Here is a 26,830-nt window from a genome sequence, read left to right as displayed (position 1 = left end):
CTGTTCTCCCAGCTCCCACCATGATTCCCTCCAGTCTGTTCTTCAAGCAGCAGCCAAAGTGATTATGTTAAAAGGTAATTCAGAGACTGTCATTCTTGCATTCCCCAAAGCCCTTCAATGGCTTGTCCTTGCGTTAATGATGAAATTGAGGATTCTTGTTTGTCTCCTTTAGGCTCTTCCTACACTGTCCATCTCCCTGCCCTTTTAAAACAGACTAATTTCTTTCTTCTTTTTTTTTTTTTTAAAGAGACAGGGTCTCATCTGTCACCCAGGCTGGGATACAGCAACATGATCATGCCTCATTGCAGACTCATCCTCCTGGGCTCAAGCGATCCTCCTGCCTCAGCCTCCCATGTAGCTGGGACTGCAGACATGTGCCATCATGCTCAGCCAGTTTTTTTTTTATTTTTGTAGAGAAGGGGGTCTCGCTATGTTGCTCAGGCTGGCCTTGAGCCTCCCAAAATACTGGCATTACAGGCATGAGCCACCATACCTGGCCTGACTCCATTTTTTAGAGCAATTTTAGATTCACAGCAAAATTTAGTGGAAGGTGGAATTTTCCCATAGGCCCCCCCGCTTCCTTAAATGCACAACCTCCCCTACTATCAACATTCCCCACTAAAGTGATACAGTTATTACAGTCGATGAACCTACGTTGACACATTATAATCACCCAAAGTTCATAGTTTACATTAGGGCTCACTCTTGGTGTTGTAAATTCTATGAGTTTGGACAAATGTATAATGACATGTATCCACTCCTATAGTATAATGCAGAGCAGTTTCACTGACCTAAAAATCCTCTATGCTTTGCTCTTTCATCCCTCTCTCCTCACTAACCCCTGGCAACCATGGATCTTTTTACTGTCTCCATAGTTTTGCCTTTTCCGGAATGTCATAGAGTTGGAATCATATACTATATAGCCTTTTCGGATTGGCTTCTTTCATGTAGTAATATATTATACATTTAAGTTTCCTCAGTGTCTTTTCATGGCTTGGTAGCTCATTTCCTTTTTTTTTAATTTAAAAAATTTAAGATAAAAAAATTAAATTAATGGAATGTTTCACAAATTTGCATGTCATCCTGGCACAGGGGCCATGCTAATCATCTCTATCATTCCAATTTTAGTATATGTGCTGCGGAAGCGAGCACAATAGCTCATTTCCTTTTAACACTGAATAATATTCCATTGTCTGGATGTACCACAGTTTATTTATCCATTCACCTACTGAAGGACACTATGGTTGCTTTCTACTTTTGGTAACCAAAAGTAGACTTTTGACAAAAGGTCAAAGCTTACCATGTAATTGTTCCATTTTATAAACCGTCTATTTTTCCCCTTTATTGCCATCAGTTAAGTTTTGGGCTCTTTGACCAAATGATAATAGTAATCCTTCTCAGTGGGATTATGCTTTTGTTTTCCAAGTTCTTGACAATGATCATGCATTGCTTTTCTAATTAAAATGAATTGTTATTAAAAGCAAGTTAGGTTGGGTGCATTGGCTTCTGCCTATAATCACAACACTTTGGGAGGCCAAGACAGGAGGATTCCTTAAGCCTAGAAGTTCAAGACCAGCCTGGGCAACATGGGAAAACCTCGTTTCTACAAGAACTTTTTAAAAATTAGCTGGGTGTGTTGGCGCAAGCCTATGGTCCTGGCTGCTTGCTACTCAGGAACCTGAGGCAAGAGACTCGCCTGAGTCCAGGTGCTCGAGGCTGCACTGAGCTATGATTGTACCACTGTACTCCAGCCTATGATAGGGCGAGACCCTGTTTCTAAAAAATAAAAATATAAATAAATAAAAGAAATTTAGTCTGGCCTCAAGGAGCGCACTCTGGATAAGGTGATGTTTGGATACTGAGGTTTTGAAAAGTTGAGTAAAAGTTAGATAAACCAAGGTGAGGAAGAGAATGACAAGCAGAAGGGACAGGAATGTAACAGCAGGTGCAGATGTGTTTAAGGGTCCAGGAGTGCATTCTGTAGAGTTGAGGTGAGAATACCCATGGAATAGTGCTAGGAGATGAGGCTGCCAGTGGAGGTGAGAAACCAATCATTAACTTATTCTGAAAGTTGAAAGAGGAGCTGTTTCATAATTTCATAAAGAATTTGGGCTTGTCTTTAGAAAGGTCATTTCAGTGGCAAAGTGGCAGATTATTTGCAGAGGACAGGATGTAGCCAAACAGTAGAAGGTCAAGTATGGGATAACAAGAGCTTAAAATAAGGCAAGAGGCAGGATGAATTAAATGGAGACAAATTCTAAAGATTAAGGGTGCATTTTTTTTTGAGACAGGGTCTTGCTTTGTTGTCCAGGCTGGAGTGTAATGGTGTGGTTACAGCTCACTATAGCCTTGAGCTCCTGGGCTCAAGTAATCCTCCCAACTTAGTCTGCACTCCATCCCCCAAGTAGCTGGGACTACAGGAATGTTTCACCATGCTAGGATAATTTTTATTGTTTACATTTTTTGTAGACATCAGGTCTCACTATGTTGCCCAGGCTGATCTCCAACTCCTGGCTTCAAGCAACCTTCCTACCTTGGCCCCCCACAACACTGGGGTTATAGGCATGAGCCACTGAGCCTGGCCCTAGAAACAGATCTTTTTTTTCTTTTTTAATCAAACCATGCTTTATAACATAGGTACAATTTTTTATTTCTTTTTTAATAGTACTTTTTAAAAAATTATGCTTTAAGTTCTAGGGTACATGTGCACAACGTGCAGGTTTGTTACATATGTATACATGCACCATGTTGGCATGCTACACCCATTAACTCGTCATTTACATTAGGTATCTCTCCCAATGCTATCCCTCCCCGCTTCCCCCACCCCACAACCAGCCCCAGTGTGTGATGTTCCCCTTCCTGTGTCCAAGTGTTCTCATTGTTCAATTCCCACCTATGAGTGAGAACATGCAGTGTTTGGTTTTTTGTCCTTGCGATAGTTTGCTGAGAATGATGGTTTCCGGCTTCATGTAGCATGTACCAGCTTCATGTAGCACGTAGACTGTATTGCGAAGGAATGTCCATACAAAGGACATGAACTCATCTTTTTTATGGCTGCATAGTATTCCATGCTGTATATGTGCCACATTTTCTTAATCCAGTCTATCATTGATGGGCATTTGGGTTGGTTCCAAGTCTTTGCTATTGTGAATAGTGCCGCAATAAACATACATGTGCATGTGTCGTTATAGCAGCATGATTTATAATCCTTTGGGTATATACCCAGTAATAGGATGGCTGGGTCAAATGGTATTTCTAGTTCTAGATCCTTGAGGAATCGCTACTCTGTCTTCCACAATGGTTAAACCAGTTTACAGTCCCACCAACAGTGTAAAAGTGTTCCTGTTTCTCCACATCCCCTCCAGCACCTGCTGTTTCCTGACTTTTTACTGATCACCATTCTAACTGGTGTGAGATGGTATCTCATTGTGGTTTTGATTTGCATTTCTCTGATGGCCAGTGATGATGAGCATTTTTTCATGTGTCTGTTGGCTACATAAATGTCTTCTTTTGAGAAGTGTCTGTTCATATCCTTTGCCGACTTTTTGATTGGGTTGTTTGTTTTTTTCTTGTAAATTTGTTTGAGTTCTTTGTAGATTCTGGGTATTAGCCCTTTGTCAGATGAGTAGATTGCAAAAATTTTCTCCCATTCTGTAGGTTGCCTGTTCACTCTGATGGTAGTTTATTTTGCTGTGCAGAAGCTCTTCAGTTTAATTAGATCCCATTTGTCAATTTTGGCTTTTGTTGCCATTGCTTTTGGTGTTTTAGACATGAAGTCCTTGCCCATGCCTAGGTCCTGAATGGTACTGCCTAGGTTTTCTTCTAGGGTTTTTATGGTTTTAGGTCTAACGTTTAAGTCTTTAATCCATCTTGAATTAATTTTTGTATAAGTTATAAGGCAGGAATCCAGTTTCAGCTTTCTCCATATGGCTAGCCAGTTTTCTCAGCACCATTTCTTAAATAGGGAATCCTTTCCCCATTTCTTGTTTTTGTCAGGTTTTTCAAAGATCAGATGGTTGTAGATGTGTGGTATTATTTCTGAGGGCTCTGTTCTGTTCCATTGGTCTATATCTCTGTTTTGGTACCAGTACCATGGTGTTCTGGTTACTGTAGCCTTGTAGTATAGTTTGAAGTCAGGTAGCGTGATGCCTCCAGCTTTGTTCTTTTGGCTTAGGATTGCCTTGGCAATGCGGGCTCTTTTTTGGTTCCATATGAACTTTAAAGTAGTTTTTTCCAGTTCTGTGAAGAAAGTCATAGGTAGCTTGATGGGGTGGCATTGAATCTATAAATTGCCTTGGGCAGTACAGCCATTTTCACAATATTGATTCTTCCTATCCATGAGCATGGAATGTTCTTCCATTTGTTTGTGTCCTCTTTTATTTCATTGAGCAGTGGTTTGTAGTTCTCCTTGAAGAGGTCCTTCACATCCCTGGTAAGTTGGATTCCTAGGTATTTTATTCTCTTTGAAGCAATTGTGAATGGGAGTTCACTCATGATTTGGCTCTCAGTCTGTTATTGGTGTGTAAGAATGCTTGTGATTTTTGCACATTGATTTTGTATCCTGAGACTTTGCTGAAGTTGCTTATCAGCTTAAGGAGATTTTGGGCTGAGACGATGGGGTTTTCTAAATATGCAATCATGTCATCTGCAAACAGGGACGATTTGACTTCCTCTTTTCCTGTTTCAATACCCTTTATTTCTTTCTCCTGCGTGATTGCCCTGGCCAGAACTTCCAACACTATGTTGAATAGGAGTGGTGAGAGAGGGCATCCCTGTCTTGTGCCAGTTTTCAAAGGGAATGCTTCCAGTTTTTGCCCATTCAGTATGATATTGGCTGTGGGTTTTTCATAAATAGCTCTTATTATTTTGAGATGCGTTCCATCAATACCTAATTTATTGAGAGTTTTTTAGCATGAAAGGCTGTTGAATTTTGTCAAAGGCCTTTTCTGCATCTATTGAGATAATCATGTGCTTTTTCTCTTTGGTTCTGTTTATATGCTGGATTACATTTATTGATTTGTGTATATTGAACCAGCCTTGCATCCCAGGGATGAAGCCCACTTGATCATGGTGGATAAGCTTTTTGATGTGCTGCTGGATTCAGTTTGCCAGTATTTTACTGAGGATTTTTGCGTCGATGTTCAACAGGGATATTGGTCTAAAATTCTTTTCTTTTTGTTGTTGTGTCTCTGCCAGTCTTTGGTATCAGGATGATGCTGGCCTTATAAAATGAGTTAGGGAAGATTCCCTCTTTTTCTATTGATTGGAATAGTTTCAGAAGGAATGGTACCAGCTCCTCCTTGTACCTCTGGTAGAATTCGGCTGTGAATCCATCTGGTCCTGGACTTTTTTTGGTTGGTAAGCTATTAATTATTGCCTCAATTTCAGAGCCCGTTATTGGTCTATTCAGGGATTCACCTTGTTCCTGGTTTAGTCTTGGGAGGATGTATGTGTCGAGGAATTTATCCATTTCTTCTAGATTTTCTAGTTTATTTGCATAGAGGTATTTATAGTAGTCTCTGATGGTAGTTTGTATTTCTGTGGGATCAGTGGTGATATCCCGTTTATCATTTTTTATTGCGCCTATTTGATTATTCTGTCTTTTCTTCTTTATTAGTCTTGCTAGCAGTCTATCAATTTTGTTGATCTTTTCAAAAAACCAGCTCCTGGATTCATTGATTTTTTTGAAGTGTTTTTTGTGTCTCTATCTCCTTCAGTTCCACTCTGATCTTAGTTATTTCTTGCCTTCTGCTAGCTTTTGAATGTGTTTGCTCTTGCTTCTCTAGTTCTTTTAATTGTGATGTTAGGGTGTCAGTTTTAGATCTTTCCTGCTTTCTTTTGTGGGCATTTAATGCTGTAAATTTCCCTCTACACACTGTTTTAAATGTGTCCCAGAGATTCTGGTGTGTTGTATCTTTGTTCTCATTGGTTTCAAAGAACATCTTTATTTCTGCCTTCATTTCTTTATGTACCCAGTAGTCATTCAGGAGCAGGTTGTTCAGTTTCCATGTAGTTGAGTGGTTTTGAGTGAGTTTCTTAATCTTGAGTTGTAGTTTGATTGCACTATGATCTGAGAGACAGTTTGTTATAATTTCTGTTCTTTGCCATTTGCTGAGAACTGCTTTACTTCCAACCATGTGGTCAATTTTGGAATAAGTGCAATATGGTGCTGAGAAGAATGTATATTCTGTTGATTTGGGGTGGAGAGGAAACAGATCTTTTAGGGCTGAATATTTAGTTGGATGTGGGGAGCGAGAGAATGATATCTAGATTTCTGATATCATGATTAAGTAGATAGACAGTGAGACCATTCGTCAAGACAAAATATTGGGTGAGAACCAGGGGCATGGGGCAAAGGTGATGAGCTGAGTGTGCCTGTGAATATCTGAGTTGATGTATGAATTTAGAGCTTAGGAGAGAAATCTAGACTAGAAATATAGATCTGGGGCTGTCACATGGTTAAATCTAATGATCTAATGTCCTTGGGGACTGAGTAAGGAGGACAGGTTGTGCTCTCAAGTACAGAGTCCTGGTGCCCATAATTGAAGGAACAAGCACAGGGAGAGGTGCCCCTGATGGGGACTGAACAGAATAGCCTCCTATATAGTAGAGAAACCATGAAAAACAGAAGATAAGGGTGGGTGAGCATTTAAGAAGGCAGGTCAGCAGTGGCACATACTTCAGAGAAGTCAAGAAGAACTGAAATCCACCCACTTCATTTTGACTAAAGATCACTGACAACAGCTGGTGCAGCCTCAGTGCTGGAGTTGGACTAGGCACTGGCAGGGGATGCAGGATGCATTAGTTTCCTGTGGCAGCTGTGACAAATTACCACAAATTTGGTGGCTTAAAACAACAGTAGTTTATTCTCTCACACTTCTAGAGGCCAGAAGTTCAAAATCAGGGTATCAGCAGGGTTGGTTCTTGGCTGGAGGCTCTGAGGGATAATCCATTCCTTGCCTCTCTTCTAGCTTCTGGTGCTGGAATTTGGGCTTGTCTTTAGAAAGAGCCCATTTGCAGGAGCCCAGACTGGGAGCAGCAGGTGGGCAGGATGGAGGGAAAGGAGGAGGGTGGGTGACTCTAAAATTTAAGCTTCATTAACTTTATGGTAAGTCCATGAATGAACAACAATATATGTTGCCAAGTGGGTGGGTGGGTGGAGTATTGATTTAGATGTAGGAATATACAACTAATGAAGTAAAGTTTGGGCTAATCAAAAGAGTTGATAGGCAGAAACAAAGGGGACAGATTTTTGTGCCAATGATTTTTTGTGTTCCTTGCTTGTGGAAGCATCACTCTAATCTCTGCCTTCATCTGCACCTTACCTCCTCTTGTCTATCTCTATGTTTTCCCCTCCTTTCATAAGGACACCTTCATATGATTTCATCTCAACATCCTTAATTACATTTGCAAAGATATTTTTCCACATATGGTCACATTCACAGGTTCTGGGTGCCATGTCTTTTTTTGGGGGGAGTGCACAATTCAACCCACTGCACATGGTAAGGAATGAATAGGCTGAAATGAGTAGGGATGATGAGCATAAACCCGCCTTTCAAAAAGCATAAATCAGAAGAATAGAGGGAAAGCTACAACTACAGCCAGAGGGGATGTCAGGTCCAGGAAGAATGTCTTCAAGATCAGAGATACTTGGAAAAGCACTGGAGCAGATGCAGCTTTTAGGGTACCTGAAGCATATATAATTAGAAGGGCCCTCTTCATTTATTAATTTTTGAGACAAAGTCTTTCTCACCCAGGCTGGAGTTCAGCCTTGTGAGGCTGGTGCTATCACGGCTCATTGCAGCCTTGTCCTCCTGGGCTCAAGTGATTCTCCCATCTCAACCTCTCGAGTAGCTGGGACCACAGGTGTGCACCATTGGCTAATTCATGGCAGATTCTTACATAGAAATCCTTCCCAGTTGCAGCCCAGCTTCCCTTCCCCACATCAAATACTTCAATTCCCCGCAACTTTAAGCATTTGTGGGAGTCCAGACTGGGAGCAGCAGGTGGGCAAGACAGAGGGAAAAGGAGAGAGTGGTTGACCCTGAAACTTAAGCTTCATTAACTTCATGGTAAATCCATGAATGAGCAAGGATATATGTTGCCAGGCAGGTGGGTGAGTGGAGTATTGACTGAGAGGTAGAAATATACAACGAATGCAGTGAAGTTCCTGGGCTCTTCAAAGGAGTTGATAACAGAAACAAAGGAGACAGATTGCTCGTGGACAAGGAGGAGGGACACCTTTTCCCTTGAGGAAGGTAGGAAGGGGGAAATATGGGCCACTGAACAGTTTGTATGGGAATGGACAGGAAGGTGAAATATTGTTTGATGGCCTCAACTGAGTGAAATATAAAGCAAAGGCATCTAATCAGAATGAGGGGGCAGGATTTTGAGGAGGAATGAGAAATTTGAAGATGCTCTGAGGAAAATAGAGATGACAAAATATGGTTAGAGAACAGTGCCTTATGCAACTAGAGGGAGTAGAAAACCATTGCCGTTGGCACAGTTGGTGTGTGAAGCTAAGGTCACTTTGCCCTTGGGTCAAGGTCATGGACCTGCTTGGTGGCTTCCTGTGATGGATAGGTGTGATCAGGACTGTGTAGACTTCAGATTTAGAAAGAACTGCATTCAGATTTGATTTCTGCAACTAATTAACTGAAGACCACTTGGCAAGTCCCTTACCATCTTTGAACCTTGGCTTTTTCATCAGGTAAAAAGGAGGTATTATCCTCCTTGTAGGTCCTGTTTTCAATTCATTCTTCCACAAACCAACATGCTAAGTGCCCAGCACAATAGCTGACACACAAGAGGCCTGCAGTCAACATGAACTCCCCTTCCTGCGTTTACCCTTCTGCTCACTACTCACCACCCCCTGTTCTTATTAATGGTCTAAGTCCAGTTGCTTAGTTGGCTCCAGGAGTTTCCAGGGTTTAAAGGGGCTTGCAGGATAAAGGTGGTTTCAGTATGAATTAGTGCATTTTAAATGAGTGCTTCTAATCACGTTTTTGTGATTCTAATGAGTAAGCCAGTTCTTTGGGTGATGAGGAGTGATACCCTGGTTGCTGAAAGCTGGATGCTCTTTTGGCTAGGTGATTTGAATCAAATAATTATATGTTCTTCCTCAGAAGTGACTTAGACACTTCTTGGTAGAATTCAGTATCTTTCCTTCAACAGGATAATGTTCACATAAATGTCCTGTCTTGTGCCATGTGGCCATGGGCATCAGTTAGGCAGATTCAGTGTCTGGTGCTGGCCTACTTCCTGCTTCCTGGTGATTCTTTCTGCTTGCCCCAGGATCACTGATGTGAGCCATAATGACTACTTGGCATAGACTACACGTAAGTCTTGTAAATGTCTGTATAGTTTTCTCATTTAAATGAACATGTCACAATGCTCTTGGGAACAACTTTCCATTAACCTGAGTACAGCAGACAGCCTGAGACAGTGGTGCTCACTGAATTAAATTTGCTTCTGCTTTGGAGGTCTGATTTTTATTAGAGGCACGACCTGGTTGGTACCAGCTCTGCAGACCAAGTTTGATTTGTCATTCATGTTTATTGAATTCCCTGATAGCTGTGCAGATGAAGAAACCACTTAGAATTTAGAATAAAAATAAAAATAATAGCAACTAACACTGGGTGCTTAGCCCAGGTATCAGGCATTGTGGAAGCCCTTTACTGTTAGCTCATCATAATCCTATCAAGTAGGTACAGTATTTATTCCCCACTTTGTTGATAAAGAAACTGGAAATTGAAGAGGCTAAGTAAATTGCCCAAGTTGTACAGTATAGTATCTTAGTCAGTTTGGGCAGCTATCACTAGCTACCATAGATTGGGTGGCATATTAACAACAGAAATTTATTTTTTACATTTCTAGAGGCTGGGAAGTCCAAAATTAAAGTGCTGGCAGATTCAGTGTCTGGTGAGGGTCTGCTTCCTGCCTCCTGGTTCATAGAGGCTGTGTCCTCACATGGCAGAAGGGATGAGGGAGGTATCCAGGGTATCCTTTATAAGGGTACTAATCCTATTCATGAGGGCTGCACCCTCATGACCAATCACCCCCCAAATGTTTCACCTCCTAATACCATCAACTCGAGGGTTAGGTCTCTGCATATGAATTTTGGGTGCAGACACATTCAGTCTATCGCACATAGCTAGGAAGTGGTAGAGCTGGAATTTGAACCCAGACAACCTAATTCCAGAATCCAATTTCTTAATTATTGGGCCATATTGATGATACTTTCTGTATTGGTACAAGTGTAGCTGAAGTTTGTAACTGAAAATGAGATATAATTCGGTAAAGAACAGTCAGTTCAACAGATGATTCATGCTTAGATGGCTTAGTACAGGGATTAAAACTCAAATGTCTACATACTGCCCCAGAGAGAAACTGCCCAGATGTAGTCACATTGGCTGGTGACTATAGTGGTGAACTGGGGGATACATGCTCATTGTGAAGGGAGCAACTATGTATAAACATGTCGGAAGTTTTGTTTCATTTTTGTTTTTGTCAAGAGAAGCGGGAAAACTGGATTTTAATGTGAAACTTCCAATTTTAAAAATCGTCTTCCTGTTAATAACCGTGCTTTATCAATTAATGGTTGTATTATAGTCCTGTATAGTGTAGGCTAGGTTTTCCTGCAGTAACCAACAACCCCCAAAGCTCAGTAGCTTAAAACAATTAAAGGTTACTTCTTGCTGATGCCACTTGTCCAACAGTGGTCAACAGGAGCCTCAGCTCTTAGAACGTCTTGGATACTCAGGCTGAGGTAGGCTTTATTTGGACATATTTTTTACATAATAACTGCAATAGTGCAAGGGGAACATGAGACTCAGACACAGACCCTTAAATCTTCTTATAGAAGTGACACAGATCACTTAGACTCATATTTCATTGGCCAAAGTTAGTTAATGACCATACCTAACTTCAAAGGGGATGGAGAAGTGCAGACCTTCTGTGGGCTGAAAGAAACAAAATGTTTTTGAGTATTCCCACTGACTAGCACAGCTCCATATACTCTGATTTTTAAGGCAGAAATGTCAGATTTTTTTCCCCCAAGTTAGATTCCAATTTGCAGAGATTTCAAACAGTTGATTTAAAAAAAAAATGTTTTGTTCTTGAATGATTAAATTTGACTGCTCTGAAAAATTCATATTTTGCTTCATTTGGACTAGTGACACTTATTTAAGTATTATCTTTTAGCTGATCAGGAAATCATATGCAGGAACTGTGAAAAAATTTTTAGCTGAAGTGATGATTTATAGATGAATATTTATTCCAAAAAGCACTACTCATATATTTTAAATATTTGTTTATGTCATCCACTATCTTGTGTAACTTGTCTCATTAACTACACTGTAAGGTAAGAATCTTATGTTATTAATTTATACTCTGTAGTTTCTGGCAGTATAGAAAATGGTTATTTAATAGATGTTAATAAATTTTACTGATATATCCATCAATTAGTAGTTAATAAATCACTATAATTAGAGATCATGACTTCAGATGATGTCATAGAAGTTGGAAACACTTCAGGCAATTTTTAAGAAGTGGCTTATTGTTGGGCTGGGCGCGGTGGCTCACACCTGTAATCCTAGCACCTTGGGAGGCTGGGGCGGGCAGATCGCAAGGTCAGGAGATTGAGACCACCCTGGCTAACACGGTGAAACCCTGTCTCTACTAAAAATACAAAAACTTAGCTGGGCGTGGTGGCGGGCGCCTGTAGTCCCAGCTACTCGGGAGGCTGAGGCAGGAGAATGGCGTGAACCCGGGAGGCGGAGCTTGCAATGAGCTGAGATCGTGCCACTGCACTCCAGCCTGGGCGACACAGCGAGACTCTGTCTCAAAAAAAAAGAAAAAAAAAAAAAAAGTTGCTTATTGTTGATTATGATGGGATATGAAAGCCAAAATTCAGTAGCCCCTCAATTTCAAAGGCATTTCTGGCTTATTCCTTATGAATCACAAGGCAAGACTTTCTTTTCAAATATCATTTTTCTGTGATGTTTTCACATGCTTTATCTTGCTATAACATTTGGATGAATTGTAACTTAAAAAAAATTATAAGTGCTCAGGGAGGTATTCAATTGCCCGAGATCTTGCAAGGCCTTAAACACTCTTCAAAACAAGCCCCTCCTAGCTCCTAAGCCCACATCCTTCCTCGATGACCAGATAGAGAGTGATTCTCAGTCTCATGAAATGCAGAGTGCTCAGGGACATGAATGTGTGAGGACAGAGTCTGGCCCAGGGGCAGTGTTTCTATAATTTAATAGTGGTATTACTCCCCTTGGAGAAAGTTACATGAACACAAATTACTCATTGATTGAATCTTGACCATGCAAGTGTGTTTCCAAAATCATTCACTCTTAAGTTGTTCCACATGTACTGGTAAATATTAATTTAATGGCCTGTGTAACTGGGCTTTTGTTGTTGTTGTCTATCTGCTGATACTTAAGGTAGAGGAAGTTGTAATGTAGTGTTAAGATTCTGAGTCAGATAACTTGGGTTTTAAAACCATTACCAACACTATATACTAGCTGTGTAATATTGGCAAATCATTTACTCAGTAATGTTTAGATTTCTTATTTATAAAATAGAGTTAAAGGTATCACCTGCATCATAAAATTGCTCTGAAGATTAAATAATGTGTACAATATTCGTGGCATAATGCCAGGTACATGCTAAGCATTCAATACAAATCAGCAATTATTAATATTGTATTACTATCTTTATAAAATCATATAATCAGGATTAAAGGATCTCAAAAGTCATTGGATTAAGCAACTCATCCAATAATTTAATCCCCCCTACAATTTTTCCACCAAGACATCTCCTAGACTATGATTGAATACTTATTATTAGATATCTCTGACTTTTCAAACTTTCTCATATTGAACCAAATTATGCTTAAACCTGTAGCTTTCACCATTTGGAAATACACAGAACAAAAGTAGACCCTTTCCTCATGATAGCTCTTTGTGAATTTGGAAATATCTCTAATCATAAGCTATTCTCTAAACTTCCTTGAAACTTACTACCTCTCCCTGAAATTTTCACTTGATCTTTCTCTTTCCCTGCAACACCAAAACGTTGGAAAGAATAGTGTGTAAATCATTGTCTCAGCTTCCTCTAGTTTCCTTTCTTCTTCAACAGCTTGGATGTAGAGTCTGATTCAACACCAAAATGTTGGAAAGAATAGTGTGTAAATCATTGTCTCAGCTTCCTCTAGTTTCCTTTCTTCTTCAACAGCTTGGATGTAGAGTCTGATTCAACACCAAAATGTTGGAAAGAATAGTGTGTAAATCATTGTCTCAGCTTCCTCTAGTTTCCTTTCTTCTTCAACAGCTTGGATGTAGAGCCTGATTCAACACCTCCAAGCTGAAGCATGAGGGCTACCCGGGAGTCAAAATCAGATGAAAAACAGAGAGAAATAATAACATTGGCCCTCTTTTATTGAATCCTTTATAGTGTTTGGATCATTATACTAAGAATTTTGCATATATTTTCTCATTGAATCCTCACTAGGCCCTATGTGAAGTATATGTTGGTATTATTATCTCTATTTTACTGTTGAGGAAAATCAGTCTCTGAGAGTTTGAATTTTTCAACATCCTGCCCCTTAAAAGGTTGGTGGGTGGATCCAGGTTTGTACGTGGGTGTTTTCTTCCTCCAAAGTCCCTGCACTTAAACACCAGGTTTATAAATAAAGTTAGATGAATATGGGAAGGAAGAAAGAGATAAACCACCAAATCAGTTGATATTATTGTCGTTTACACATTATGTAAAATATACGCTTAAGAAAAAAAAAACATAAGACATGATCTTTTTTCTCATATAAGGAATCTTACAATCTAGCAAATACACATATGTACACATGAAAAATGACAGAAGGAAAGATAGCAGTATAAACACATATTTTATATGAGACATCTCTCCTTTTAATTATTTTTTATATTTTAAAAATTGTTTATAAATAAATAGATATAATGACAGAGGTAGAGATACATAGGCATAGGTACAGCTAATGATAAAGACAAGGAGATATAAAGATATAGATAAAGACTATAGACAGCTATTAATATAGGGATATAGGGATTTAGAGATAGAAGTAAAAATAGAAAAACAGATATTTAAAGTAAAACTATGAACCAGAAGGTTAGACATCAAATTTAGGACAGTGGTTGTTTTGGGGAGGAAATGAGAGAATAGGACAAGTGTAGGGCTGGGGAGAGAGGAAACGTCTGTAATGTTCTGTTTATTTTATAGGCATAAAAATACCTGGGCTGGGCAGTGTGGTACATGTCTGTAATCCCTGCATTTTGGGAGGCCAAGGCAGGAGGATCACTTGATCCCAGGAATTCAAGACCTGCCTGGGCAACATAGGGAGACCCTGTCTTTACATCAAATTTTAAAAAGCTAGGTGTTGGGGCGCAGGCCTGTGACTCAACCTCCCAGGCTGAAGTGATCTCAGCTACTTGGGAGGCTGAGGTGGGAGGATCACTTGAGCCCAGGAGGTTGAGGCTGCAGTGAGCCACAATCCCACTATTGCACTCCAAGCTGGGCAACAGAGTGAGATCTTGTCTTGAAAAATAAAGCACAGAAATCTGAATAAAAATATAAATAGAAAAGAGAGGGGATATGGAGGGACAGCTTCAAATCTTAATATTAATATTTCAGCCTTGCATTAGCATCGTATAAATGATACTATCCTGTAAGACATTATATTATTTACATTTATAAAACTATGTTCTCATAAAAGAGAGCCAAACTGTACATTTAAGAATTACATCACAACTAAGCTTCCTGAAATGAAGGGAGCTCCCCCTCCCCTGGCTTTGGGCACCACTGACCGCCATGCTTCTGTTGGCAGGCAGTGGGCTGCGATTGGCAACTGGGAAGCAATGCCAAGGAGGACAACTGTGGAGTCTGTGCCGGCGATGGCTTCACCTGCAGGCTCGTACGGGGACAATCGAAGTCACACGTTTCTCCTGAGAAAAGTAGGTTTTAAACCCAACACGTTATTACCATCATACAAGATGTATTTTAGACCATCTATTGCTAGAATAACATTTTCTTTTTTTCTTTTTTTTAAATTTTATTATTATTATACTTTAAGTTTTAGGGTACATGTGCACAACGTGCAGGTTTGTTACATATGTATACATGTGCCATGTTGGTGTGCTACACCCATTAACTCGACACTTAGCATTAGGTATATCTCTTAATGCCATCCCTCCCTCCTCCCCCCACCCCACAACAGTCCCCGGGGTGTGATGTTCCCCTTCCTGTGTCCATGTGTTCTCATTATTCAATTCCCACCTATGAGTGAGAACATGCGGTGTTTGGTTTTTTGTCCTTGTGATAGTTTGCTGAGAATAATGGTTTCCAGTTTCATCCATGTCCCTACAAAGGACATGAACTCATCCTTTTTTACAGCTGCATAGTATTCCATGGTGTATTTGTGCCACATTTTCTTAATCCAGTCTATTGTTGTTGGACATTTAGATTGGTTCCAAGTCTTTGCTATTGTGAATAGTGCTGCAATAAACATACGTGTGCATGTGTCTTTATAGCAGCATGATTTATAATCCTTTGGGTATATACCCAGTAATGGGATGGCTGGGTCAAATGGTATTTCTAGTTCTAGATCCCTGAGGAGTCGCCACACTGACTTTCACAATGGTTGAACTAGTTTACAGTCCCACCAACAGTGTAAAAGTGTTCCTGTTTCTCCACATCCCCTCCAGCACCTGTTGTTTCCTGACTTTTTAATGATCGCCATTCTAACTGGTGTGAGATGGTATCTCATTGTGGTTTTGATTTGCATTTCTCTGATGGCCAGTGATGATGAGCATTTTTTCATGTGTCTTTTGGTTGCATAAATGTCTTCTTTTGAGAAGTGTCTGTTCATGTCCTTCGCCCACTTTTTGATTGGGTTGTTTGTTTTTTTCTTGTAAATTTGTTTGAGTTCATTGTAGATTCTGGATATTAGCCCTTTGTCAGATGAGTAGGTTGCAAAAATTTTCTCCCATTGTGTAGGTTGCCTGTTCACTCTGATGGTAGTTTCTTTTGCAGTGCAAAAGCTCTTTAGTTTAATCAGATCCCATTTGTCAATTATGTGAATAACATTTTCTGAATGCTAAGCTTTTTTAGTTGGAAGTAGCTTTTGTACCAACTTTCTAAAAGTGAAATTTCTTCCAAAAAGTGTGTATCAAACTTTTGTTCCCATTATATCTTCGAAGAGGACCTGTTTCTTTGAACCTTTGCCAATGCAGGGTATTACTGTTTTAAAAATATGTATTTACCAATTTTTCAGGTAAATCGTGAAATAATAATTTCCTTTATTTGTCTTCCTTTGACTGCTAACAAGCTAGAAAATATTGTTGTGTATCTATTGACCATTTATAGTTTGTAATTTCTCAGTTAGCTATTGAAGCCATTTATCAATTTTCCTATTTGGATGTAGATCTTTTCTTCATTGTTGAGAGCTTTTAATATATCACCAATACTAACATTTTTTCTGTCATACCTATTTCAAATATGGTTCCAGTTTTTTCATTGACTTTCAATTTTGTATAATTAGAGTTTCTAAGTTTCTAAGTATTATGTATTTGGAAATTTCCATCTTTTCATTTTAATAATGTCTGTCTTTTAAAACATCCTTTAGTTTGGGGAATCAGTAAACTTTTTCTGTAAAGGGATAGATAATAAATATTTTAGGCTTTGCTGGCCATATAGTCTCAACTACTCAACACAGCTGTTGCAGTGTAAAAGCACACAGAGACACCTGTAAATAGATCAGCATGGCTACATTCCAATGAAACTTTATTTACAGAAATAGCCTGAAGGCTGAATTTGGCCCTCAGGTTTGTTAACCACTCCCTTAAAGGAAACAAAAATCATTCATGTATGTTTTCTGCCAGTACTTTTATGGTTTTGTTTTTCTTTATAATAATTCTTTCTGAATACCCCCTTGTTGGTGGTATTCAGTTATAAATGTAGGTGAGTTCAGCCAAAGATTTGATTTTAAATCTTTTATTCATTTGAATTTAGTTTGATGTAACTTGTAAAGTCGGCATCTTACTTATTTTCCCAAATGGGGAAAGCATTACAGGAGGGTGGAGGGTTTTCCAGGCAGAGGAAACACAAAGTTCATGGCGTGACACTGGAGAAGAGCCTGGGTTTTTTGAGGAACTCCTAATATGTTGTTCAGGCCTGACTGTACATTGAATAGGGTAGAAGATAAGACAGAATGGCATTCGGAGTCAAAGCCTTCATTATTGTGTTTTATTTTTCAGATTAAGTGGAGCCATCAAAGCGATTTAGGCAGTGGAGTGATATGGTTAGGTTAGTGTTTTAGTAAAATAATTCTGGTGGCGTATGGAGGCTGGATTACCTGTCAGATGAGCTTGGAAGCAGGGAGTCCAAATAGGAAATGTCTTTCAAACTACTCAAGAGTGTTTAAAATAATGAGGCCTTGATCTAGGGTAGCGTGGCAGGAAACATAGAGGAAGGAACAGCTGGAGAGATCTTTAGCATGTAGAATGAACAGAGTTTGGTAATTCTTTGAATGACAGCTATAAGAGAAAAGAAGCAGCTAGAATGGCCCAAATTTTCCACCTTGTGCAGCTGGGTGGACATGTTTGCTATTCATTTGGGTAAGGAATTCATGAAGAGGAGACACATAACAGAGGTGAGCGTCTACCTCCCTGAATTTTATTCTCTCCAGAATTTTCACCCCGTAAGTATCCAATGCCCAAGTATCTTTCTGACGCCTGCAAACAGATGTGATTATATTTTGTTTATGGTTGGAGGGTTTATCTGAAACGTGCTAGTTTATCATGGCTGATAGCAAAACCCCTTGTTGGTGGTATTCAGTTATAAATGTAGGTGAGTTCATCCAAAGAGAGTATATAGAATATAAGAGGAAGCCAATAATTGCATCCTGAGGAAAAGCTGAAGTCAAAGCATTTAGCCAGGGAAGACGTTTAAGGGAATCCAACTGAGAAGGAATGAATAGAGTAAGTAGGTAAATGCAGAACTTAGCAAGAGCAGTACCATGACCCCAAAGGAATAAGTAATTCCAAAAATGAGGTGGGGGTGGCCAGCAATGTTAAATGCTCTTATGAGTTCAACTGGAATAAGGGCCCAAAAGTTTGTCTTTGGCAATTTGAAGGTCATTTGTGATGTGAACAAGAGTGATTTTGATGAACTTCAGGCTGAAATCAAAGCTTGATTGCAATGGGTTGATGAGTAAAGAGAATGTATAGAGGGAAGGATTTGCTCAGGACAAGAGGAGAGGAACAGACCAATACCCTGTCAACAACTACATAGCTCTACAGGGTTGGTTGGAGAACACCATGAGGTGTTCCAGCCTATTGTCTTTATTTGGCTCTTCATTAGGAGATAGAGTTGGCCACTAGGAGTGAGGGCTCAGAGACTTGAGCCTGTTCCCATGAAGGAAAGAAGAAGGAGCCATCAACAACAGTACAAAGATAGAAGAGTAGCTGTAAGGGCCTAGCTGAGATTGGAAACCATGAATTCATGGAGGTTCCAATTTCTGGACTTCATGAAGGAGGTGGCTTTGAATGGTGGTATACCAATGAGAAATGTATTCTACTGGAAATCACAGAAAACTCAACTTAGAAGCATTGGAGTTTATAAATCTTTTCTAACAAAAAGCCTGGAGTAGGCAGCTAAGGCTGGGGATGCTGTTTTACCGTGTCCTTCAGGAACCAGGCACCTTTCTCTCTTCTTCACATCCTTAGAGGGTGGCTTTTGCCTCCGTGGCTGCAAAGTCATTATTGGACATTGAGATGTTACATCCACATCCCAGATAATAAGGAAGAACATAGTGTGAAAAGCATTTTTTTAAATACTGTGTTCTTTATCCAGGAAAGGATATTCTCCCCAGGGAATTTTGCTTCGTTGACCAGAATTACGGTGTGTGACACCCTGGCTTCCAAGGAGGCAGGAAACCAAGTAGTTAGCATTCTATCCATTCTGCTATTACTAATGTTGATCACATGCTTTGTAATTCCCAAAGCTCTCTTCAGACTTATCATTTAATTCTACCAGCATTCTTACATTATAATTTGGATAATGTCCTGCCTGTTTTACAGATGAGGAAACCAAGGATGAGAAATGTTAAGAAACATCTCCCATAATTAATTATGAAGGAAATATTGGGAAATAGTTAAGAAATTGGGGTCTGGAGCCAGCCTTCCAGGGTTAAGTCCTGGGTCTGTTGCTTATGAGCTGTGCAGAGTTATTTAATTTATTTCACTTCCATGGGTATCTTGGATCTCTAATTTTAAACTGGGAATAACAACAGTACTGCCTTTGTAGAGCTGTTGTCAGGATTTAAAAGATCAACCCATGTTGAGAACTCCAAATAGCATAGTAACTAGAGAGTACTCAGTAAATGCTAGCTGCGTTTTTGTTAAAACTATTACTCATTGGGATACCAAAGGATGTCACACTGATATGGGATGGCGGCAGGAAATTGAAGGGCCTGGGTGAGGACAGGGACTCTGTTTTCACACCCAAATGTTGCATTTTCAAAGACCACTCTGGCCTGCCATGCCCCCCATTCTGTGCCTATAAAAACCCCAAGACCCTAGCAGTCACACACACGAGTGACTGGGTGTTGAGAGGAACACATTGGCAGAAAAACACACAGACACCGACAGGCTGTTGACAGTGGAACGACACAGACGCAGAGGGAAATTTGGCTGAGGGTGGACAGACGAGAGCCCAGCTGCTAAGGGACACCAGGGGAAGACTACCTTCCCACTTCATCCCTCTTCCCCTCCCCATCCATCTGCTGAGAGCTACCTCCACCATTGAATAAAACCTTGCACTCATTCTCCAAGCCCATGGTACTGGAAGAAATGAATCACACATGGGCTTGGAGAATGTGTGCAAAGGTTTGTTGAACGGTGGAGGTAGCTCTCAGCAGATGGATGGGGAGGCAGAAGGGGGATGGAGTGGCAAGGGATACAGAAAGCCCTGGGATACAGAAAGCCCTCTGTCCTTGAGATAAGGCAGAGGTTCTAACTGAGCTGATTAACACAAGCCACCTGCAGACAGCTAAGCTGAAAGAGCACACTGTAACACACGCTGGAACTTTGGGAGCTGTAAACACTCAACTCTAGTTGCTGCCTTGGGGTTGGAGCCCCAACCTCCCCATAACCTGCCCGTCTGCATGCTCCCCCTAGGGGCTTGAGCTGCTGGGCACAGAAGAAGCGAGCCATTCCTCCTGTTGCATGCCCTGGGAGGGGGATAAGGGAACTTTGCCCCTTTCAATACCTCTTATATACTTTAAATGTAAATGTGGGTATTCGTAAACATATTTGAAAGTCAACAATCAGTCCATCTGGGGATTGATTTCAAGAGAGCTACTGCTTGGTATGGAGGACAACATTGAAAGTGTGAAAACAGAGTGAATTGTAGGACAAACCAAAGTTTTAGGACTCAGATCAGTGAACACAGTTTGAAGAGACAGGCTATACTGAGAAGTGTTCCTTCAGGAAGGCATGTGGATGAGGGGAGTAAGGGAGAAAGACAGTAGCCAGATCAGGCTGTAATGGAAGTGTGTAGAGTTAGTATTGCTCTTAGAAAGTTTGGAAATCTCATCAGAAAATACCTCGTTTTCTCAGGGTCCAAGAAAGATTAGAACTTGAGATAATTCTAATTGAACCAGGATAAATGCCAAATGAAGTTGTGCCAAAAAGGGCAGTCTTATTTGGAGAAGTGTGCAGAAGAGGTACTGAAATGCAAGGTAGTTCATTATTCTCTCTCTCTCTCTCTTGATTTTCAGCTTTTGGATTACATATGCTTTTGAGAATCTATTAAAAGTTATGCATTTTCTTTCCAGGAAAATATATGTGTACTTATAAGCCCCACATTTGCCATTCTGATTTTTTGTGAGGTTCTCAGACCCCTGATGCCTGTTAGGACATTCCAGGTTAAGAACCCCTAAAATGTCCTTTTTTTTTTAATCAATTTCTACATAGAAAGGGGAACTGGAGGGCACAGATCCTTCAGTGCAGGGCATGAGTGACATGGTATAAGCCAGGAAGATCCCACAGGATGCTGGCATTTTATCAGGTTCCGTATGCGTGTGCTTGAGCTAAGGCTAAAGGTAGCAAAGATTCCTGCCTGTGAGAAAACACAGTCCTTCACCATCTTGATTCTAATTATGGCCCCGTCACGTCTGTTACAGCGCGGAAACTGACCAGCTGAAGCTGTTTTTGGCTGGGATTTTTCCCTAGGCCATATGGAAGCAGTTCCCTAGAATCATGCTTTGTGTGAAAGAAATGTGGGAAATGAAGCCATGTCTCCCCCTGAGTGTGCATCACTGCAGCCTGCAGAATCCACGCAGCTCCTACATCCACACCTTGCCAAGAATTCATTCCAATCTTCCCTGGGACTCACCCTGAGTCAGGACATGGCAATGAGATGCTGTTGGCACAGCCCTGCACTGGAGCAAGTGCACAAGGCTGCATACAGGATATCATTTCCATCACGCGGTGAGGCAGACACAAGGTGTAAGAGCCTGGAGCCAAAACCTTTGCTATGAAAAAAATCAGAAATTTATCCAGATACAACACACAGATTTCCTGTTCAGAGGGAGAAGGAGAGAGACGGAACTGACAACCAACATAAACAGCTTTGGATGTTGGAAAAGAAAACTAGAGGCCACTCAGGTATTAAAGAGAGAAAGCTCTAAAAACAACAACAAACATATCTGTTTAGAGAGTCTTGACTTGGCATTTAGAAACTTAGTTGTATTTCCAAATTTGTTCCTTATTTTGGTCTTGTCCACATCAGGGCACACATGTGTGAGGCAAATAAACAAGATCTGCTTGTCTATTCTAAGCTTTTTGTCCATTTTTACATGGTGGCAGCCAAGCCTATTGATACAGTGATACCTAAGGCCAACTGGGAACACCAGCATTTTGCTCAAGTTTTGACAGTATGAAGATAAACACACTCTTCTAATGGATTCCTTGACACAAATAGAATCCTGGGCTAGGTGGATCGTAGGGCTGCCTCACGGGGTAATTCTTAAGAGTTTTTCCCTTCATCCACTGTTCATGTCTCCTTTGACTGTCACTCCCAAAAACCATTTACAAATTTAACTTATTCCATAACAAGGAAGATTGTATAGGATATAAAGGGTCTGCTAACATGGTAACATGGATTGGTTTTCATTCTCCTGTCTTCCCACATCATCTCTTTCTACCTCCACATTCGTCTTTCTAGGGTGAGATTCTGGCTGGTCATACTCTTCTATCAGAACTGTGGCTGAGAAAGGAATATTCAAACCAAAGACCCTGTTCCTTTTAATGGAATTAAAAGTTGCCCCCTCCTCCATTTAATTCAGCAAGGGAGAGTGTGGCCTGGAAGGAAGACCCTGTGTCTAGAAATAAAGACTCCTGAGTTCTAGTCCTTGCCTAGCTCTTTTACATGTTTTTGTGTGTCTTCTGGCCCCGTGCATGAAGAGAGATAATGGAAAAATAGCATGTAGACTGTGTTGCGAAGGAATGTCATAGATTGTATTTTACATGGAGAAGCAGACAGACTGTGAAGAACTCCCTGGCCTCTTCATGAATCGCCTTACACCTATGATAAAATCCGCATCCCTCTCCAAAGCCTTTAAAGCCTGTATCATCTGGCCCCTGTGTTACATCATGTGCTGCCATCTGCTCCTCATTCCCTAATCTCCAGTTACACTGGCTTTCTGGGAGATTCCAGAATGTCAGGTGCCCATTCTCCCCGTGGGCCTTTGCACCAACCCATCCCCGAACCTGGAACATGTGTCTCCCTGCTCTTCAACGTAGTTACCTCTTTCTCAACCTTGAGCACAAGTGTCGCCTCCTCAGAGAGGCTTTCTTTGACCACTCTACGTAAAGTAGGCCCTTCTCTTTTCTGTTTAGTTCTTGCTTAGCCTTGAGGGAAAGAAGTGGTTATTTCATTTATTTGTTTAATTTGCCTCTCCCACTAGTAAGCTTTGCAAGAGCAGGCACCATGTCTGTGGTGTTCACCATTTTATTCCTAGTGCTAGTGCAGTACTGAACACATCCTAGGAGCTCAGTTAATGTTGAACAAATGAATACATGGCCTTCGCTGGAGATGATTCTGCTTCCTGTTATGATTTCAGTGGGACTAAATGATATTGTGCAATAGAACTGGACTGGAAGCCAAAGACTGGGGAAATAACCTCAGTTTGACCTCTAACAATCTATCTTCTTAGGCAAGATGCTTCATTTACTGGTGCCTCAACTTTTTCATCTGCACAGTGAGCATGGACAATTTATATGACCTCTTCTAGCTCTGAAAATCTATTAAGTGTATGTGTAAGTTGTTCGTTGTTTTAAAAAAAAATAGATATTAGGATTGAATGGAGTTTAGAGAAACAAGTCCCAGGAACTTATATGAAGCAATTTTCCAAACTTTTAATGAAAGGCTTGACAGTGATGGCTTGTCTTTATTCTTAAAGGACCCAGGAAATTTTAGATATACCACAAGAATGAGTTGGTGTGAAGTTTCCTCTTATCTCCCATGAACTGCTACTTGGTTGCCTTTTAACATGTTACTGTCACAGCCTGCAAGAGGGAGGTTTAGTTTGTGCATTGACCCCCTCATTGGTATGTGAGCTCCTCAAGAACCTCATGCACCTGGCCCAGTACCTGGCACCCAATATGTTTCCAGTAAAGGTGTGTTGACTTGACCTACACAGAATTGAAGAGCCCACTTAGACCAGCATCCCTATGGCAGCAGTCCTTGAGGAATGTGAATTAAAATCAGAAGCAGCTTATTGGTAGCCAAGCACTGCAACACCCGGGGTCACCCAGGAGACCTGACACCTGCTGACCAGCTGAGAGCACTGGGATTATTAGTAAAAATACTTATTGGGAAAATGATAATAATAGTGGCCCCCAGAGTTTGTATGCTTACACTGTGCTATGTATTTGTCATGTATGACATTATTTATTCTTAACATAACCCTACAAGGTAGGTACTACTATACCCCTCCACCCCCCATTTAACAAATGGAGAAATAGGCTCAGTGAAATTAAGCACCTTGGTCAAGGTCTCACAAATGGCGAGTGGTCAAGATGGTTCTGACCTCAGAGTTCATGTGCTTAACCACTCTCCCAAAGTGTCTTCCAAGGACAGCTAGATGAGCATGAGGCGAGAGGCGCACCGAGGCTTAGAGTGATGGGACAGGGAACAAAGGTAGCACAGAAATGGAGCCAGAGGGGAGCAAAGACTGCCTCAGCCAACCTACCCCTTGTTTCCCTTTGGCAGAGCCCAGCCAGCTCCATGGTTCCTAACCCAGGGTGCACATCAGGAGCACTTGGGGAACTTGTCCCACATTCTAATCCTCAGGCCCCACCCTAGAATTTTGAGGGGTAAATCTGGGCAATTGTAGGCTACCAAACTCCCCAGGTGGCCGCTGGCCCATGCCTGTGGTTAACGCCTCTGCTTTTCAGTGTCCGATGTCCCACTACAGAGTCAGAAGGCAGATGACTGTTTTATCCTCACCAGCCTCCTGATTTCTTAGAGGCAGTATAAAGGGCAGAAAATGGGAGTTACACTATGATGCTCGAGAACATCTGGACAGATATTTGTTATTAGATGCTGTGTGACATAGTCCCATCTCCTGCGTGCTGTTCCAAAGCTAGCCCTGCCAATGAGCACAGAAGCACACATTATTTGTCAGTCGGCCTGTTACCATGGTCTTTTGAGGTAAAGGCAATTTAGGCCAGTAAATAAACATACCTCAGGTTGGGAACAGAGGTTTCTGCATAGGAGCTAAGGGCTGAAGATACTCATTTGCAGATTCAGCAATCAGAGACTTTAGTAATGTGGCCTAACAGCTCAAGGCATGCGAGTCAGTTTTGAGTTTGCAGCCGATTGTTCTCAACAAGGCAAAGCTCTGCTGTGTTCCTGCCTTCCTTTGTAAAAAATTTGCATTAATTTCCTACATTTGCTTTTTCTACTTTTGCTTACCGGCATACTGCGTTTTTCTCACCCCCATTTGCAAAGTAGTGTATAGACAGTCCTCCAGCTGCAGAATCAGTGTTGCTACCCATTGACTTTTCCTTTTTTTGACTTCCAAAATCCCTCACTGCTCCTACAGAATGACAGATGAACTTGAAGCAAACCTTACTATCCTACTTTTGAAAAATTGTGCAGACCCTGTTCTGTACAGTGCCACGCTAGGTAACTCTTTTTTTTTTTTTGTTTGAGATGGAGTTTTGCTCTTGTTGCCCAGGCTGGAGTGCAATGGTGCAATCTCAGTGCAATGGTGCAGCCTCCACCTCCCGGGTTCAAGTGATTCTCCTGCCTCAGCCTTCTGAATAGCTGGGATTACAGTCACGTGCCACCATGCCTGGCTAATTTTGTATTTTTAGTAGAGATAGAGTTTCACCATGTTGGTCAGGCTGGTCTTGAACTCCTGACCTCAGGTGATCCACTTGCATCAGCCTCCCAAAGTGCTGGGATTATGGGCGTGAGCCACCGTGCCCTGCCTCGGTGACTCTTTTTAGTCTAAGTGATGACAGATAGTTATGGGTGTGTGAGGGCATTAACAAACACTTTTTTTTTTTCAGTTTACAAAATGTTTTCACAACATTATCTCATTTTAAAAAATGAATTCCTTAAAAATAAAACCTATTTTTTTGCAATTTTCTATAGTGTTCAAATTATTAGTATTAGCATGTATTTAAAAACTTTTCTTATTTTTTTTAAAAAACTACTTTATGCCTTGGGAATGGGTGTGTGTGTGTGTGTGTGTGTGTGTGTGTGTTTGAATCTAAATAGCAGAAGGAGAAATAAATGCAGGTTCTAGAAATGTAACATGAAAAATACTCGACAGAAAATTTTGTTCAGAAAAAAAAACCCAACCAACTAAAAAAACACACACCAAAAAAATAAAAAAATAAAAAACAAAACAAAAATAGAAAAGTGGGGGTGAGGTTGTCAAAGTGAAAGTCACTAACACATCCTTTTCCTTGTTTTACCTTGGGATGTATATATTTAGGTTGATGTAGTTCTGGTTGAACTTTATAGTGAAAATAAATGATCTGATATAAATTACAGTGCTTTTGGGCTGAAACTGATGTTTATTGATTAGTTAATATTGTTTGGACAATTTATTTCCTGTACATCTTGCTACTTAGCAAAGCTGTGATATCCAGCAGGAAATGAGACATAGAAAAAATACGATGGAACACCTGGACTTCAGCATTTACGTGTGGGAGGGAAAGTCAGTGAATCTTAGGTCAGTCCAGTGATTGCAAAATCAAACAAGTGAAACTCATAAAATGAAACTCTGTGTGATGAGTGAATTTGAGTTTATACAGCATCACTTGGTCTCATAGTAGAAGGATTTAAAAGCATAGTTTTGGGTCCTTACCCTGGTTCTAATGCTTAGGAACACTGTGATCTTGGGCAAGTCACTTTAACCTTGTAAAATTTTAATTGTCTTAATTGTAGAAATGAGTTTTCATTAGAATGAATGAGGTAATTTATCTCAAGTTCCTTAGCATGTTGCCTGGTGGCAGAGTAAGTGCTCAACATGGTTTTAATAATAATTTATACTTACCCAACCCCTAATTGGCACCAGGTTCTTTTCTAAGCCCTTTGCATATATTACCTCATTGAACACTCATAACAACCCCTTGGAACAGGTATTCTATTATCCTCATTTCACAGATGTAACTGAGGCACAGAGAGGGTAAGTAACTTGCCCAAGGTCACACAGCAAGTGGTGGTGCTGGTATTCCAACCCAGGTTGTCTGGCTCCAGAATCTGTGAT

The 26,830-nt window shown here is 40.6% G+C and overlaps 1 non-coding gene and 1 pseudogene across 1 annotated transcript; one reads left to right on the top strand and one right to left on the bottom strand.

The window, feature by feature from the left end:
- LOC129050025 (putative HERC2-like protein 3) overlaps positions 1 to 26,830 on the top strand; it is a 138,216-nt pseudogene that overhangs the window by 66,657 nt on the left and 44,729 nt on the right.
- On the bottom strand, positions 1,048 to 1,152 carry LOC129050599 (U6 spliceosomal RNA). The gene has a single exon (XR_008514278.1). It is a non-coding gene; the product is annotated as a U6 spliceosomal RNA (small nuclear RNA).

This window comes from Pongo abelii, chromosome 16 (assembly GCF_028885655.2).
Source record: "Pongo abelii isolate AG06213 chromosome 16, NHGRI_mPonAbe1-v2.0_pri, whole genome shotgun sequence".
NCBI classification, from domain to species: domain Eukaryota; kingdom Metazoa; phylum Chordata; class Mammalia; order Primates; family Hominidae; genus Pongo; species Pongo abelii.
The sequence above is the reverse complement of the archived record's forward strand: the minus strand, read 5'-3'. Positions and strand labels throughout refer to the sequence as shown.